Source organism: Talpa occidentalis, unplaced genomic scaffold (assembly GCF_014898055.3).
Source record: "Talpa occidentalis isolate TD23 unplaced genomic scaffold, MPIMG_talOcc4v2.1 talOcc4.2, whole genome shotgun sequence".
NCBI lineage: Eukaryota > Metazoa > Chordata > Mammalia > Eulipotyphla > Talpidae > Talpa > Talpa occidentalis.
Window position 1 is genome coordinate 6,735,636 of NW_023602073.1, and position 18,317 is coordinate 6,753,952.

The 18,317-nt window shown below is 42.6% G+C and overlaps 1 long non-coding RNA gene across 1 annotated transcript in view; it reads right to left on the minus strand.

Annotated features, from left to right (window-relative positions):
• The window catches only part of LOC119253076 (uncharacterized), a 43,648-nt gene that overhangs the window by 9,698 nt on the left and 15,633 nt on the right, over positions 1 to 18,317 (minus strand). The window contains exon 3 of the long non-coding RNA XR_005126982.2: positions 12,510 to 12,586. This is a non-coding gene — a long non-coding RNA (uncharacterized LOC119253076). The remainder of the gene's footprint in view (positions 1 to 12,509; positions 12,587 to 18,317) is intronic.

Genomic DNA, 18,317 nt, shown 5'->3' on the forward strand with positions numbered 1-18,317 from the left:
CCCTCGTTTTGCAAAGTTTGCAAAAGGCTGTTAAAAATCAGATTATATGATGTTTAACCTCGTTTTATAAGTAAAAAGTACACAAAGTGAGGGCCTCCCTGGTGGCACAAGAGGTGAAGTCTCAGTGCTATCAACCTATCAGCAGCCACTGCAGTGCAAGTTCGATCCCCGGCCAGGGCCCTGACACACATGATGCAGCAGACCTCTCCTGTCTCCCCGCTGCTCCCCTCAGCAGTGTATTTCAATAGATCTGCCTGTTCTGCTCCCCACTCTGGTGAATCCTCTCTGGTGAATCCTCTTACCCCCACAACTCTGGCCTATACTCCTGTTCTTGTAGATATAAAAATAAATAAATCTTTAACAAAAAAGAAAAGTACATGAAGTGAGTACTAGAGGTGCAAGAAGAGGGTTGTTTTGGATAAAGAAGTCTGTGAGCTGTGTTTTCCTTCATTTTCCCAAGTGCATGGGGAAAATGCATGACCAGACATAGACCAGACATGGACCACACACAAGAGAAAGCAGGGCCTTCTGGGTAGGTGACTCTGTAGAACTCAATAGAGAGAAGCTGAAGATGGTGCCAGAGTCCTAGGTATGGGGAGTAATAAGCAATGAACCGTATTAAACCATATTCATCTATTTGTGGGGAAATATAGACAAGAAAAGATCTACCCTGGGAAATATAGACAAGAAAAGATCTACCCTGGTGTGTCCCCAAAGAACTCAAACAACACCATGGAATGGCAACTTTGAACACTTGTCAAGGCCAGAAAACTCTGCTACTTGCTCTTTACAAGATAACCAGGCAAGAAAGAACTTTTTTGCACACTTTTCTTCTGCTTCCTCCTTGTACTCCAGACCCCAAAAAGTATGAAATCACCTTTACAAAGCTGAAAGGGGCAGGGATGGGGAAAAGAGAGACACCCTGGTCTGTTCTCAACGCAACCCAAGCTTTTGTAGGAGATTGGGCTGGGACTGGCATAGCCTAAATACAGAGCAAAATTGACATTTTTACTGTGACATTAACCGCTGATCAAAGGACATTTCATGACCTGAAAGTGATCAGAAGAATAAAATTTGCTCTTAATTTCATTCAAGAGCAGAAAAAGTGTTAACTCAATGGAATAAATTTGAAGTGTTGCTTTATGATTGAGTACATCCTATGAGTCACACTTGCTCAATGGAACAGAGTTACATAACCACCACAAAATGCAAGCGAATGGAGCAGTTCTCAGTGCCTTCTATATAGTTTTGCCTCTGAAGTCACTGCACTTCTGTCCGATCTTTGGAAAATCATGTCTAATTGTCCTTACAGTCAATTTTGTCATTTTTATTCATTGTTAAGCAATAAATATTTATTGCTAGATATTTATTGTTAAGCACCTATGAAATATCTAAGCTGAAAGGCATGATAATGCTTGGTACACATTAGGTGCTCAATAAGTGTTTAATAAATTAATAAATAGGCAGTGAAGAGAAACCCGACTGCTTGAGCTATATTCAAATTCTTTTCTGATAGAATAGGAAATACCCTGAGTTTGTGACTTCTGAGAAATTCCTTAATAGAATAACAAAACCTTAGCATTAAACTCAGAAGGTGATTTAATCTAACCCTTTCATTTTAGAGATGACACCCCAAAGAGGTTAAACAATTCTTTTAAAAAATTTATTTATTGTTCTGTAGAAGAACTGGGGCATAGACCAGAGGTGGGGGAGGGGGAGTAAGAGGACTATCAGAATCAGAGTGGGGAGCAGAACAGGCAGACTGACTGAAATACACTGCTGAGGGGAGCAGTGGGCAAGACAGGAGAGGTCTGCTGTGCCATGTGGGTAGCTCCCTGGCCGGGAATGGAGCCAAGCCACAGTGGTTATACGGGCTAAGATTTAGCCCCTAGGCCACTGGGGAGGCCCCAGAAGTTAAATAATTGAGGTCACTTTTTTTCAATAGTTTCAGTGGTAGGCTTGGAAACTCTGAAAACTTATTCATTGTAAATCTCCAGTTTCTGGACTTCTTGTTATTTTGCTTTGTTCAAGTGATAGCTTAAGCTCTCTATTAGTTTTCTCATCAATAAAAGAAGTTGCTCTAGTTACTTCCACCTAGTAAACAAACTTGAAGTACGTACTTGAGATCTGAAATGCACCAACAAATAAGATGAACTATTGCTATAGGTAACAACCTGGACGAATCTTCAGAGATCTTTGCTGATATACAGCATAGGATTCCATTTATGGGACAGATTTAAAAGGACACAGGTACAGATATGGAGACCAGACAGGGCCAGGAAGGACATGGTGTTGGGAGAAAAACCCATGTGGCTATAAGAGACTAACATGAGGGGCCCTTGTGGTGATGGAAATATTCTGGACCTTGACTATATCACTGTTAATATCCTGACTGGGATAATGCACTTTTGTTCTGCAAGTTATTACTATCAGAAGGATAAGGGGCACATGGGGGCTCTGTATTATTTTTTTACAGCAGCACGTGGAACAACAATGATCTCAAAACTGTAATACACGTATTTTTAAAGCTAAGTACTGGCTAGATCATCCTAACAGATACTGAATCACCAGAATGGTGGCAGGATGTGGCACAAAGCCAGAAGTGCTGGCTTGGATTCATCTGTTACACCTTTTGCCATCTCCTCCCATCTCTCGCTTTCCAAAGTGGACGGAGCCTTGAGTCCAAGACTGCTGTGCTCTTCAAGACCTGTCATCACCCTTGATACTACAGCCCAGGGAAAGATCCTGTGGCCCTAAAGTCTTTTGTATTCTCCATATCATCTGTAAGGCCTAGTGGCCTACACTTGGGACAAAGACATTACTATGGCTAAGATTTCAGCTAGAGGTAGGGGCCACCCTATCACCCACTACAGGCCAGACTGGACCAGCTACACCTTTGGGCTCACCAGTGGTAGAATAACCCAATTTTACCATGTTTAAGAAAGGTCCAGGGCCTCCCTGGTGGTGCAAGTGGTTAAGTACAGCACTGTGAAGCTATCTGCAGCCTCTGCAGCACGAGTTTGATCCCTGGCCAGGGAGGTTACCCACATGGCACAGCAGACCTCTCCTGTCTCACTCGCTGCTCCCCTCAGCAGGGTATTTCAGTCAGTCTGCCTGTTCTGCTCCTCACTCTGTCTCTGGTGAATCGTCTCACCCCCTCGACTTCTAGCCTATACCCCAATTCTTGTACGCATAAATAAATAAAAATAAATCTAGAACAAAATTAAAAGGATGAATCACAGTGTTTAGGAAAATGAATTTTTTGCTCTATCCCAGCCTCCCAGAGAAGAGGCAGCAGAAGGGAGCTTGAGTGAGCAGCATGGTGGAGCACCCCAAAACAGGGATGACTGATGCTCACTCTTATCAGGCTGTAACCCCTGTCTTCCAATACCTTCTATAAGAACTACATCTCAGAAAGGCTTTCTGTAAGTGGTTTTCAGTAGAAACCAACCAAGAAAACAGGCAGTTTCGGTGAAACTGAATGAACGATGAAAGCTATGGACGGGAGCAGCTGCTGAGAACATTTGAGAAAAACCTGGGATTTTCGAGGGATCCGAGAGTGGGTTCAGGCCAATCTGACCCATCTCTGACTCTGGTTTGCAAACCCTTTCTCCTTCACCATCTTCTCAGAGAAACCTTGGCTGAGGCTTTCCAAGTGGCGATCCACCCACCCACTGTATCACATTTTTACTGACTTTGGTAAGACAGTTGCCCTCCCCTGCTCTGATTTATAGGGATTTGTATATCTGCCTTACATAGTTTACTGGACTGCACACTCTTTAGGGATTCTGGCCTCATTGTGCCAAACATAGTAAATGCACAATGGTAATTTATTGAATGGAATTTGCTTCTTAGCCTTCTCTCCTCTATTCTCCAGAAGGCTTTTAGTTGGAGTGAGTCACGCTGTTGAGACTCAGCAAATAATAATAATGACGATGCATGTGACCATAAAAGGTATTTCTTATTTTTGAAAAAATTCTGGCATGCTTGCAAGTAGGAGATTATATATCCATAGATGTATGTATCCATATGTGTGTGTTGTGAGTGCGTGTGTGTGTGTGTGGGGAGAATCAAATATTGAGGTTCTTCAACCTCATTTTCAATGGACAAAGATCTACATGGGATATGTATTCCCATGTAAAATTGTACAGATGTTCTAGGGAAAACTGTAGGCACAAACTTTAACCTCTTGACTTCTATTTGTTTTGTATTAAAAGGCAAAAAGCATAATGTGAACCTTTTTGAGATGCAAAGTTCCATCTGAGTACTATGTTGCTAATTTCATATTAATGCAGGGTGTCAGCAGAATTCAGCACAGAATCGAAAGAAAATCACTTTCCTGAAGCTCTGATCCCTGGTGACTGAGTTGTAGCTTATTTTACCCTCTCCTAGATGAAACCAACATCCTTCTCACAGTGATAGAGTATAGACCTTTCTCCCCACTGAAATAATGAAACTAAAAAGAAACAATTCCTTTCTAAACCCTATCTCTGTTACCAGCAAATATGAAATCCCTACTAAGCATTAGTTGATATTTATACTCCATGACCAGCTTCTCTTTGTGAATGAGACCTTACAATATTGATTTCCACCCCCCCGCCCCCCTTATTTTTAGGCATTGGATACTGCTTCTTGCCTTTTCTTATGAATATTCCTGGGAACTTGATATCAGAGAGATCTTCTTGTATAACTGTTATAGAGCAGCCCAGATATTGAACGGGTTCCTGGCTGTGGGTCCTCACCCGCGTGCTTACAAGGGACTTATGAATACTCCACTACAGGCACACACAAAAGGTTCATAAAAGGTTTATTTACAAGGGAAAAGGAAATAAGGAAATGTACAACTCAGGGAGAAAATAGGGAAATAAAGTCTTTAATGCGTCCTACCCGATCCGCCGACCTGGAAACCCAAAGGCACCCTCAGAGCTGGCCGGACGCTGCGAGCTGGTGGAGAGCCAACATGGGGGAACTCCCAAAGCCCACGTGTCTGCCCTTTATATCCACCTGGCTGCTTAACCCCACCCTTAGTTCCCAGCCACCTTCCCTTTGGTGCTGATGGGATTTGGAGTTCCCAGTGTCTTTGGCTTTGGCCTGGGGTGGGGGTGGAGTCCACAAAGTCTGTATGGAATTAGCTTTAGGACAGCCTTTTCCCCCTAACATAACTTTGTCAACAAAACATAGTGACAACACTATATTTTCTGTGTATGAATAAGCTCCCTTATATCAAAGACCATCAAAAAAAATCTAAACACAATCTTTCCCCAAAGAGACTTCAGGTTTGTTTGCCTATTTCTCTGGAAGGTTTCACAAAATTTGTACCCCAGATATTAAATTAGAACCATTTTCTTCCTTATGTTTCCTCTGAATTGAAGCTTTCCCTGGACTTGATATGATATTCCATGTGTGTTCCTGTCCAATGGCTGTGATGTTAATGACAAACATTGTTTCCCTTCCATGTCTGTCTTTTGTTACCACTGAATTCAGTTTGGTTCTTGAAAAAGGTGATGTGGGGCCTCCTGTGGTGGCGCAGCTGTTGAGTACTGGGTTGCAAAGCTGCCCCACAGCCTCTACAGCGCAGGTTTGATCCCTGGCTGCCAGAGAGGGTCTCACATGGCACGCAGACCTCTCCTGCCGCCTGCTGCTCCCCTCAGCAGTGTACTTTATCAGTGTGCCTGTTCTGTTCCCCGCTCTATCTCTGGTGAATCCTCTCACCCTCCCGCGCTTCTGACTGTACCCAGTGCTTGTACAAATAAATAAATAAATCTTAAAAAAAAGAAAAAGAAAAAGGTGATGTGTAGGGAAGAAAGAAGGCAGGTAGAGAGACTGAGCAGGCCCGATCACCTAGACACTGGAGGAGCTGCAAAAGGCCATTTACAGACCTCAAGCTCCATTGTCTATTTTGAAAAGCCTCAGGATGGAGAGAAAACAGAAGCTGAGGAATTTTCAGCAGTGGGTGAGGGGGATGGATATCCACCGAATGCATAAACATCCCAGGATTCCTTCAGGGATCCAAATCTTCACCTCTCTCTCCCCTGCCCTTTTTCTTTCTCTTTGTAGTCATTATCCTGGTGGCTTATCCAGCCAGCTAAAATAGCTATTCTCAGTAGAAACATTTACAGAATGTAAAGGGATGCGGGAGGATGGAGAAGGAAGGTGTGACCTTAGAGTGAACAGCAAGAAGTTCCTCTTTGTTTGCTCCTTTCTACATATTCTTCAAGGGTTCCTGAACATTTTGGGGTGACATAGCACACATCATCATGAAGCCAGTGTGTGTTGTTAGTTTAGCCCTAGAGCCACCACAGTTTCTTGTCCCGCAAAGCCATAAAAAGGAAATCTCAAAAAAGAAAAATACCGGATGGTCTCACTCATAGCAGGAATCTAGAAAACTTAAATAAGGGACCAGGAAAATGAATATAAGAAAGTGAAAATCAAAATCAACAAAAAACTATGAACCAGAGACACTTTTTGGGGGGTGGGGGGCGGGAGGGGAAGGATTGGGGTCAGAATGGGGCGTTTGCAATTGTATGGGGGAATATAAAAATAAAATTTAATATTTAAAAAAAAAAAAAAAGAATATACAATCAAAAATATAGAAAAAAGGTAGCATAGAGGTGTGTCAGTTAAAAATATTTTTTGTGATGTTTATGTTATTTGTCAGTTTTAAAACATGTAACTTTAAAATAAATGTTCAGATTTGTACCTCAAAAAAAAAAAAAAAAAAAGGAAATCTCAGACTTTTCAGATTAGTAAGCAGAGAGAAGCAAACTTTGTTCAAGAAAATCAGGGAAAGTTTATTTAGAGGAAAAAGAATAAAAGCAAAGTGCTGAAGGCAGGGATGCCAAGGAGGGGCAAAAGATGTCATTAAGGGCCCCTGTCTAGGGCTTTTTTATCTTGTCCTTTTTTCTATTCTAAAATCTCATCATCCTATTTTGTGATTGGCTCTTTCTCCTAGTGGCTATACTCCTCCAGGCAGACATGCCACTTTTCCCAGCTCTTAGAGTTTCTCTTTTTACCTCCCCTGTCCAAGGTCTCTTAAAATTTACTGTCCCAATTAGCCTTAAATTTTAGCCTTAAGGGCCTCCCCAGTGGCGCAGCGGGTTGAGAGCAGCACTATGAAGCTGTCCGCAGCCTCTGCAGCGCAGGTTCAGTTCCTGGCTGGCCAGAGAGATTCCCACAGGGCACAGCAGACCTCTCCTGTTGCGCCCGCTGCTCCCCTGAGCAGTGTATTTCAGTCAGTCTGCCTGTTCTGTTCCCCACTCTGTCTCTAGTGAATCCCTCACCCTCCTGCGCCTCTGGCCTGTACCCCAGCTCTTGTATAAAAATAAATAAGTCTTAAAAAAAAATTTAGCCTTAAAATTTATGGCCCTCATTAGCCCGCCTGAATTTCTCAGAAGCCTCTTTAACTCTCCCAAAGTCCCTGCCTGCACCGTCCCTAAAGCTGCCTAATTAACCCTAACTTGCCCTGGGACTTAATCACATGATCCAGGTGTTAAATAAGTTAAAGACTATTAGTTCATGAGGAGCCACAACTTCACAAAGGTGCAACATTTTACTTGGCCTGTTAAATCAAAACAGAAGCCACTGTGAACTCTTTGGGGGGCGGGGCAGGAAGGAATATGGACACATCTGCTCAACCACATTAGCCTCCCCATCTCATCTGGTTAGGTTGCCCACACAGCCCGTGTGCCTCAACAGCTACCTGGCTTCTCAGCACTTAGCTCCACTGCTGCACCCCAAAAGCCTTTTTCAGCCTAGAGGTTGGTTCCCACTCACCCATCCCGTTAGTTGTCCCACCAGAGAAGTTTGTGTCTCTTTTGCCTGGAGGTTATAGTAATCTCTAGCCCAGCTTTCTATTCTTACTGCTTTTATTTATTTATTTATTTTATTCTTATTGCTTTCAATGCCTTTCTTAAAACAAACTTTTATTGGTTTACCAATCATTTACAATGTATGTGTCTCTATTGTATGTGGAATCCCTGGTCCTCCTTATTCTCAAGGATATTTTCTTGGTGCTGGGTTCCTGCTTGTCAGCTTTGTAGGGTCAGGCAGGAGACCTCTCACCAAAGGCAAAAGTCCTGGTATGAAGAACATTCTGGGAAACCAATATGTGCTAAAAAGAGTAGGCAGATATTAGAATAGAATAGAGATAAAATGCTTTGACCTGGTGGGAACAATGGAGCCCCCCAGGTAAAAGCCCCAGGTCACTCCACCCTAGCTTACATTCTCAGTAACTGCTTCCCCCACAAATAGACACACCCTACACGCTCACCCCACCTTTGTACTTGATTCTGATAAATCTGAGACTGTCTTTGGATGGGGGCTGCATATTACTTCCGGTGTAGCCCCCCTGGGCTTCTCTTTGCTTACATGGAAGTTGAGTATCTTCCCCTCATGCAGTGCTGCTCCCAACACTGCTGCCCCACAAGGTAACAACTGTATAGTTTTGGGAGAGGGAGTTCAGCTTCACACCTCCATTATGTGTCCACCTCAATGCATCCACCACCAAAATTCCTATCTATCAAATCTGAGAGTGTGAATGTCATTCAGCTTTTTAAATTAAGTTTAACCTGGGCCTCCCTGGTGGCACAAGGGGTTAAGCACAGCACTGTGAAGCTGTCCACAGCCTCTGCAGCATGAGTTCAATCCCCAGCCAGCCAGGGAGCAACCCACATGGCACAGCAGACCTCTCCTGTCTCACCCACTGCTCCCCTCAGCAGTGTATTTCAGTCAGTCTGCCTGATCTGCTCCCCACTCTGTCTCTGGTGAATCCTCTCACCCTCCCACGCATCTGGCCTGTACCCCAGTTCTTGTATGCATGAATATATATATTTTTTTAAAAAATTAAGTTTAACCCACTGCAGGGGGAGGGTTTGTGAGTGATTCTGCTGATATCAACTTATTGATTCCATCGGAGTTTCTATTTTCATGTCTGTCAGCCAGAGGTTCCAAGGTTAGATTGAAGAAAGAGATGAAGACTTGCCAGGGATGATGTAAGGATCTGGACTGGTCCATATTGTGAGAGTAGCCAGCAACTGCTCTGTGTGGAGCTCATGTTCTCACTGTACTGCCAGCCCCTCCTTCATATCATCTCCCCCTTGCAAATTGTCCACTGAGCATGTGGAAGATGGGAGGTTCCCCAAAACACTGATTCTCTATGGCATGGGCTATATTTTATGCATTTTGGGATCAGTAAAAAATTTGCTCATCTTTCACTGTTTAAAATGCCTTTGGGGGGCCTCCCCTGGTGGTGCAGCGGTTGAGCGCTGGGCTTTGAAACTGCCTGCAGCCTCTGCAGAGCAGGTTCGATCCCTGGCCACCGGGGAGGGTCCCACATGGTGCAAAGATCTCTCCTGGCACCCGCTGCTCCCCTCAGCACTGTACTTCGGTCCTTCTGCCTGCTCTGCTCCCTGCTCTGGCTCTGGTGAATTCTCTCACCCTCCGGTGCTTCTGACTGTACCCAGTGCTTGTATAAATAAATAAATAAATCTTAAAAAAAAAACACTCATTTATTAAAGAAAAAAAAAAACCAACGCCTTATGGGGTCTCCCTGGTGGCACAAAGGGTTCAGACACAAGCTATGAAGGTATCTGCAGCCTCTGCAGCACGAGTTTGATCCTCGTCCAGGTTGCTACCCACATGGCACAGCAGCTCTTTCCTGTCTTGCCTGCTGCTCCCCTCAGCAGTGTATTTCAGTCAGTCTGCCTTTTCTGCTGCCCACTCTGTCTCTGGTGAATCTTGTCACCCCCTGCTCCTCTGGCCTGTACCCCAGCTCCCATGTGCATAAATTAATAAATCTTAAAAAAAAGGTTGTCTAAAAAAAAATAAAGTAAAATCCCTTACGGCACATTTTGCCAACATTTATCAATGTGGTCCTACCTGAATTTGTGTGAAGAATCATGCATAAGTTTTTTGGGTGACAACTCCATATTTAACATTTGGTAGGTCTTTCATTCAGGAAAGTTTCTCTAGCCCTCAACTGATGGTACTCCACAAGGTGAGGTCTGAAAAAATATCAGAATCTGGGGTGAAACTGAACATGGGGTTTCATAGGAGAGGACTCCAGGTTGAAAACTGATGGGAAAAAAATGTTTGTAGAGCTTTATAAATCCAAATAAATAGGGAGAGAGGCCCGCTGAGCTTCAGAACAGAATTGCTACATGCATGCAATTTAAAATGGAATTTCAGAGAAATATTAAATATATAAAATATTCTACTTTAGATTCAAATATAAATCTAAATTAAAATTTCTCTTCCTTCGCATTTGATAACAGCCCAAGTTGACTCAACAAAGACCAATGACTGTATTCGAAGTGTCCTGAAGAGAAGTTGACCAAAAAGCTTCTATTCTCTTCACATGCGTTTTAACAAATACTTCACCTTAAGAGGAGCCTTATTAGATGGTAAGTACTTTGATTCTTTGATTTACTTATTCTAAATTCAAGGCAGCAGCTTTGGAAAGTAAAAAGTCATTTTTAAGCTGACCCACAAGTTCAGCTAATTTTTCTAGATTCGAAACTGGTTTTTTCTTTTAATAAGCAGTCCTGAAAATGTGGGAAATAAGGGTGACAGTAGTCCCCTCTTTTATGAGGGGTTTTCCAAGACCCTAGGTGGAGGCTTGAAATCCTTACAGTACCAAACCCTTTATGTACTAAACTTTTCCCTATACACACAGATCTCTAACAATGTTTAATTTATGAATTAGGCATAGTAAGAGATTGACAATAATTAATTATTAACAATAATTAACAATAAAACAGCGATACCAATATACAATAGCAAAAGTTATGGGAATGGAATCTGTCAAAATGTCTTATCAATCCTATTATTATTTTCAGAGGGAGGCTGACCCCTTAACTGAAACTGCAAAGCAGAAACCATGGATTAGGGGAAATCAATCATTTCAAGAGGTCCAGGTAGTGTCATCCCCACCCATGGGCCTTCCGATTGTTGGCTCCCCAGATACCAAATTGGTTTTAAAAGCCAATAAGTATTTGTTAAAACGCATGTAAAGAGAATAGAAGCTTTTTGGTCAACTTTTCCTTCAGGATACTTTGTACACAATCATTTGTCTTTGTTGAGTCAACTTGGGCTGTTATCAAATGCGAAGGAAGAGAAATTTTAATTTAGTTTTAGATTTGAATCTAAAGTAGAATACTTTATATATTTAATATTTCTCTGAAATTCCATTTTAAACTGCATGCATGTAGCAATTCTGTTCTGAAGCTCAGCGGGCCTCTCTCCTTATTTATTCGGATTTATAAAAGCCTCCTGGAAATATGAGGCTTAGCCAGGGCTGCACTTGGGAATCCAGGTACAAAGGATCGGGAAGTTCCCTGATCTATGATCCCTCTCTCAAGTCTTAGCTCCTCCTGGCTTTTGCTGGGAAAGAGCACTTCTGGGCTGCAGCTGAGAGCTCAGGCTGCACCTCGGGTGCCTGTTTATTACTACTTCAGCAGCTTGCAGCCGGGAGACAGACAGAGTCTGGCTCTGATTGGCCGCCTTTTTCTGATTTACCAGCCTGCGCAGCCAATCAATAGCTTGCACTGCGAGTGAGCATAAAGATGAATTGTAACAGTCAAGGCCCTGGGAATTAAAAAAAAAAAAAAAAAGAGCAACCAGCCCCTAAACAAAACCTAACAGGCAGCTTCTGGAGGCCCCCCCCCCCCCCAGAGATCCTGCCCCCTTCTGCAGGAAGCCCCCTGGACAGGTCTGTGCAGCATCAAGTCCTGGGCACTCAGCGGAGTTCACACCGTTTCAAAGTAGGTCATTCCAAGTCATCTCTGCCGAGGAGGGAGACACAGACAGCGACAGAGCAGGGAGCCTGCTAGGAGGCCCAGACCTTGCTGTGGCGGATTGGAACTTAACCCTGGGCTTCCTTACTGGAGGCGAGGCTCGCCTTTCTCAAGCAGCCGCCAGAGAGGCTGGAGATTAAGTAAATTCCCTCTCTTTACCATTTACAACTGGTTAGGGAGTAACTACTCTGGATAAACCTCCAGCAGGACTTAAATATTAACCTGAATGAAAATTCCCTCTAAGAAGGATGATGTCATCTTGATTCAGCTCTTTGTTCTGCGTGTTGAGAAAATTCCTTGTCATTTATGGGGCTAGTGAGTTGTTTTTGTTTTGTTTTGTTTTTCCCTAAGAAGGCATGCTGGTACCCCTGAGGAAAATGCAAGTAAAAATCGATGCATGCAAAATATTAATGAGTGACATAGTGAGGAATATGCATCTGAAGCAAATGCATGTATTATAAGAAACACACAGCTCATACATGTTCTTAAACACATAGAACTCATTCATTGCTATTCATACACACTGTTCAAAAGATAAACTCCACTTTCTGGATCAATGACATGCACCTGATATTTGTCAAATAATGCTTGAAAGGTATGTGTTGTCTTTAAACAGGACCTGTCTTCAGGTTTCATTTAGAAGTTACCTTTGCTATGCCCTCCCCTCTCCCCCCTTAACCCCCTCCCCCCATCCTGCAATACCCTCCTCCTACCAACCTTGCAGAAGCCTCTTAAATTCTTCCTCTTTAGGAGACCTTCTCTGGCTCCTGGTTATTTATCTCCATTCAGAAGCTCTGCAACAATAAAAGTAGCGGATAGCACACACCTAGGAATAGCTCCTGTACGATGGAGCTGATCTCTAATTGTTTATTACACCATAACTTCTGCAAAGAAGGGCCAGTGTCTTGCATTTCAGTTGTACTTAGCACACATGTAAGGACAACAGAAAAAATGAAGGGAGGAAGAAAGAGGAAAATGCTTATTAAATGCCTAGCAGGTGCTAGCTACTGCACCAAGATTTCTTCTTTCAGCAGAAGATCTACTCTCGACCATTTTAAAGATAAGGAAGAGTTTCGTAACTTACCCAAGATCAAACAGCCAACATGCAGAGGAACCCAGACTCCCTGCTCTTTCTGCTATTCCCTGATTTTCAATCTTGGCTGATGAGCTTTGAGAAATTTCAGATGACTAGAGCCCACCCTTGAAATTTCGATTCTGAACCCAAAAAGCAGGAAGCCTTTATTTCCTTAACTGCTACATTGCCAACAATGCTTTGCCTATAGTAGCTGTCAGTAAATATTGCTTAAATGAGTAAGGACATGCATTCCATCTAGAGCGGTAATTTGCAGGCCTAGTTATATGTTAGAATCGCCTCCGGGAGAGTTGATAAGCAATACCCCCTCTCTGGACCCTACCCCCAGAGATTCTGATGCAATTGGTGTGGAGTGAAGCTGCCTGGTTTTCAAAAACTCTCCAGGCAATTCACATGTGCAGCCCAGAATTGGAGCCATTGGTGTAGAGTGAGGTCACAGCATCTGCAGATTTTTAAAAGCTCCACAGGTAATTTTGATCAGCAGCCAGGGCTGAGAACTACCGCCTACACATCATGCTGCCTCTCTCTGGGTTTTATAAATGGGAAAGCATTACTTTCTAAAAATAATTCTGTCAACAAGTATGGGTGTGCTCACCCAGGCACAGCAGTGTACCGGTTTGGGGTCCATTATAGAAGAAACAATGGAGCCTGCTGTCCCCCAATTTCCAAGCTATTCCGGTTCAGTGCTAACTTGTTCTTTGATTTTTGTCTTTGTGGGCTAGTTGGAGAATGATTTATGAAATAGACAGATTATAACACATAGGAATCCTGTTTGGTAGCTAAGAGAATGAGAATAAATACCTGATCTACTGAGCTTAACAACTTTTAAGCTTTGGAGGCATCCATATGCAGTCGTGTGAAATTCTTGTGCCCTGATTTGCTATTTTTCCTTAAGAATTGGGGGGAAAATAGGAAAAATATGTCAAAATGCATGTTTTTTTTTCTTGCAAGTTGAGAGATGGACAATAGGAGAAATCAAACAAAAAAAGACAGTGTATTGTGAACCTCAGACATGTTTATTAACACCTCAAATGGTCTGGAAATCAAGGGAAATTCCAGTCTATGGATTTGTGTGTTATTTCTTTAAACATTTCTTAAAGTACATGATCCAAAATGTGCCAGGAAATAATTTAATATTGGGGAGAGACCTGATTACTTGATGTAATAGACCCAACCCTAACCTGATGCTTGAAACGTTTCTGCAAAATTCAACCATTATAAAATTAAAAACACAGAGAAAGTGCAACAGGGTGGTCCCCAGGAAAGGGGGAGGTTCCCTGCCCCACCCAAGAGAGAGTGGAGCTGAGCAGGAAGAGGAGAAGCTGCAGAAGAGACTGAGGAAGGAGGGAAGCAGGATGGAGCCAGGAGACCTGGAGGAGGCGCATGGAGCCTAGAGACACGTGAAGAAACTGCGCTTGTCTTTTGGTCGTGGACTGGGTGACACAGATGTGGGTGAGACCCGTGGGGAGGTGACAATGGCAGCTTTTATCTTGATGTTGATTTTGCTCTTTTCCTTCCGGGCTTGTCCGGTTGTTTGTGACCCTTTTCTGTGGGTCCCCACTGGAAGATGCTTTAGACTTGTGGCAGGCCTTGGGGCCTTGCTCTGGGCCAATCCCATTTGGATGGACTTTTACCCACGAGGGGATGGGTAACTTTGGGTGCTTGATTTAGAAACTAGACTCTTTGCCTTACCTGTATTGTTTCCTAGTTTTATTAAAGTTCCTTCCCATTAAAGTCTCCTATGTTTTGTGTTGATGCGGCGGATGGCAGAACCCATTTAGAATAGGCAGGTTTGCGGGGCTTGGGCTGACCCTCTCCCTGTCCTATAACAAAAGCAGCCACTGTTAAGAATCAAGGAAGGGGAACTCTTTAAAGAGCAAATTCTTGTGCAGTAGGGGAGAGCAACTTTTTATACGCACTAAGAAATTTGCATCCAATTCATCAAAGGTGGCTATTGTTGAGCTTTGAAGCTTGTGTCTGGCACTCTCTGAGATGTTTTTATGTATTCTCATTTAATCTTCACAACCAGATGGAATATGTGCTATATAATCTCCTTTTAGAAATAAAAAAATTAAGGCACAGAGAGGCCAAGTCAGTTGCCCTGGGACCCACAGCTTGTAAGTCGTAAATAAATTGGAATTCAAATTCAGGCATCAGTTAGGATTTCATAGCTGATGGTTTTAACCAGGATCCAGAATATTTTCTCTGTGCTGAGGTTATGTTGTTTATGTGACCTGGCATATGGTAATCGGAGCAGATTTCTGCAGAGAAAGCAACTCTTGCTTCATCCCAAATTTAATTCCACACCCCCACTTTCAGTTTCTATTACTGAACACAATTTCTAAAACACCTTTCTCTCGGAATTGAAATGCAGTTTAACAAATACGCTCAGCACCAGTTCTGTGTAAGGTTATCAAGCAGGATCAGAACTTGAGTTTTAAGAACTTTTTTGAACTGCAACAAGATTCTGGCATCCCCCTTGAAATTCCTTCTGTCACTTTGCTCTCTTTGTATGTTTTCCAAGTCCCAAATCGACCTTGGAGACCTGACATGAGTTGGGCACTCTCCCTTGTCCAGCTCCAGCTCCCTCCCTCTCTCTCAGGAGTGTGAGCTTCAACCATATTGAGTTTTTCATGAAGCCTCTAATGCTCCATATTCTTCCCAAGGCTGGAGGTGGCCCATGTGTTATCTCCACATCTCACACATGACCCTCCTTGCCAACTCCTGTGGCTGGGAACCCCTCTGCACCCACAGATCCCTGCTTAAGCATTGCTTTCTCAAGGAAGCCTTCCCTGACAGTGGACACCAGGCCCAGCCCTCTGCTGAGCTCTCTCTTGGCCTCTGCTCTTCACTCATGGAACTTACTGCACCATCTGTGACATTTATTTGTGTAGTCATTTGTTGCATGTCTCTATCTCCCACCTGCTTGAGAAGAAGGAGGAGACTGTATTTCTCTCTTCTTTGCATCTAGTATCTTGCATTCTTCCACATGGTAGAATCCAAATATTTGCTTTAAAGCATATTCTTCCATTTACGTGGCATCTGTCCCTTTGGTCTGGGGTTATGATGGCTTTGCTGTAGCTGGTCCCAGGGTTCTGTGCTATCCCTTATTCTTCCTTTACATCCTGCTCACACCTCCACACATTATCCAAATGTTATTGTATCACTTGATTCCTGACACGACCCTGACCAATACAGGTAAGGATTAGATGAACCAAAATAATAATAATCACGGTAAATGCATAGAGAGAATTGAACATTCTTAAAATCCATGTTAATATTTTCATCCAAATTGCTAAACATCACAGTGGTTAGGCATTACCTGAAAATTAAGTGTGATATGACATTGGGTTATAGTGTATTAGGGCATAAAAAATGAAATTCAGATTTTGTAAAATAGGTTCCAAGTTAAGTGAAATGGGGCCGGGGGGTGGTAGGGGATCAGAGATCCAGATACCCAAGACATCTTGGGTCCTACTGCAAATCTTTCTGGGGATGAGGAGGGAGGCTTTTTAAAAATGATAAAATAAATGCAATTTCTCCTTCTTCCTCTTCCCTTCTCTTCCATTTTGCTTAAGACAAATTTATTTGTTCACGGTTCTCAGACGGCAGAAATCAGAAATTAAGGTATAGTCAGGGCCCTGTTCCCTTTGAAGGTTCTAGGGAAGGATCCTTTCTTATCTCTTCCTTATCCCTCCAGTCTCTGTCTGTGTTGTCATGTGGTCTTCCTAATGCTGTGTGTGTCTACTAGTCTCCAGATCTCTCCCGCCTTATAGGGACGTCTGTCATTGGTTTAGTGCCTACCTTAATCCAGCATAAGCTTATCTAAATTTGACTATATCTGAAAAGCCCATATTCCCCAAAAGGTGACATTTACAGACACTGGGGAGGGATGTGGTAGGACTTGGACTTGAATATATCTTTGTGGGGAACATAACTCAACTCAAAACACTGTTATGTATATAAAACCTATCATTGCTCTGTTTGCTTTTTCCTATTTTGTTTATTTATTTATTTTAAGATTTATTTATTTATTTATACAAGCACTGGGTACAGTCAGAAGCGCAGGAGGGTGAGAGAATTCACCAGAGCCAGAGCAGGGAGCAGAACAGGCAGACTGACGAAGTACACTGCTGAGGGGAGCAGCGGGCGAGTCAGGAGAGGTCTGCTGCGCCATGTGGGTAGCTCCCTGGCCAGCTAGGGATTACTAGGGATTGAATTTGTGCTGCAGAGGCTGTGGATTGCTTCATAGTGCTGTGCTTAACCCCTTGTGCCACCAGGGAGGCCCCTGATTCTTGCCTTTCTTTTTTCATTGGTCAATCTAGCTATATAAGGTGGTCAATTTTGTTGGTGATTGTTAACTTTACGATTTATTCTTTAGATTATAGAATATCCAGATGGGATTGGGGCTCAACTAGAGTAGAATTAGTATCTCTCAGAAGTGGATATAGTGATGGAGAGGATTTTTCTTGCCTTCTCCTTTGGGAAGTGGTTGAGGACAACGTCACTTAATTGGAAGAGTTGCTTGCTATTAGGCAGCTGCAACATGTTGCCACTATTTTTGTTATGTGAAAGTTTAAGTATTGGGGAATAGTGAAAAAAGTGATGAGGAGACAAAGTGAACCATTGTGGTTATTTGTGGAAGACAGATAGGAGATTGACTGAAGAGAGAACAAGCAATTTTGTTTGTTGCTTCTGAAGGAGCTTCTGGAAGCTTCCAAGTTGCTTCCCAGACAAGAAAGTTGTAGAGTGTGCTGCCCTCAGGGACTTTCACCTGGACAGTTGTGGTGACAATGAATGGCCTTGGGCTCTGCACCCTCAGTAGAAGTGTGGTCTCTTGGCTCACTTCATTTAATTTCTTCATGTAGATCTGAGTTCCTGACCTGTATCTTTTTCCTTCTTTCTGAAGAATTTAATATTTATTGCAAAGCAGGGCAGATTGTGACACATTTCCTTAATTTTTATTTAAGGAATTTCTGAAGGAATTTTTATTTAAGGAATTTCTGATTTCCGAAGACAAGTCTGATGTAAGTCTTATCCTTGATCCTCTATGCATAAGATTTTAAAATCACTTGCTTCTTTCAAGATTTTCTGTTTGTCTTTGGTTTTCTGTTGTTTAAATATGAAATGCATGGGTATAGATTTTTGACTATTAACCTTGCTTAGTATTCTCTAAATTTCTTGGATCTGGGTTTTTTTGTTATAAATTTTGGAAAATTCTCAGCAATTATTACTCCATGTATTTCTTCTGTCACTTTCTTCTCCTGGTACTTCTGTATTGTTCTTTTTGTAATTGTCCCACAGTTTTCAGATATTCAGTTCTGGCTTTTTCAATTTTTTTTTTCTCTTTGCATTTCAGCTTTGGAAAATTTTATTGATTTATAGTCAAACTCACTGGTTATTTCCTTGGCCATGTCTGATTTACTGAGGCG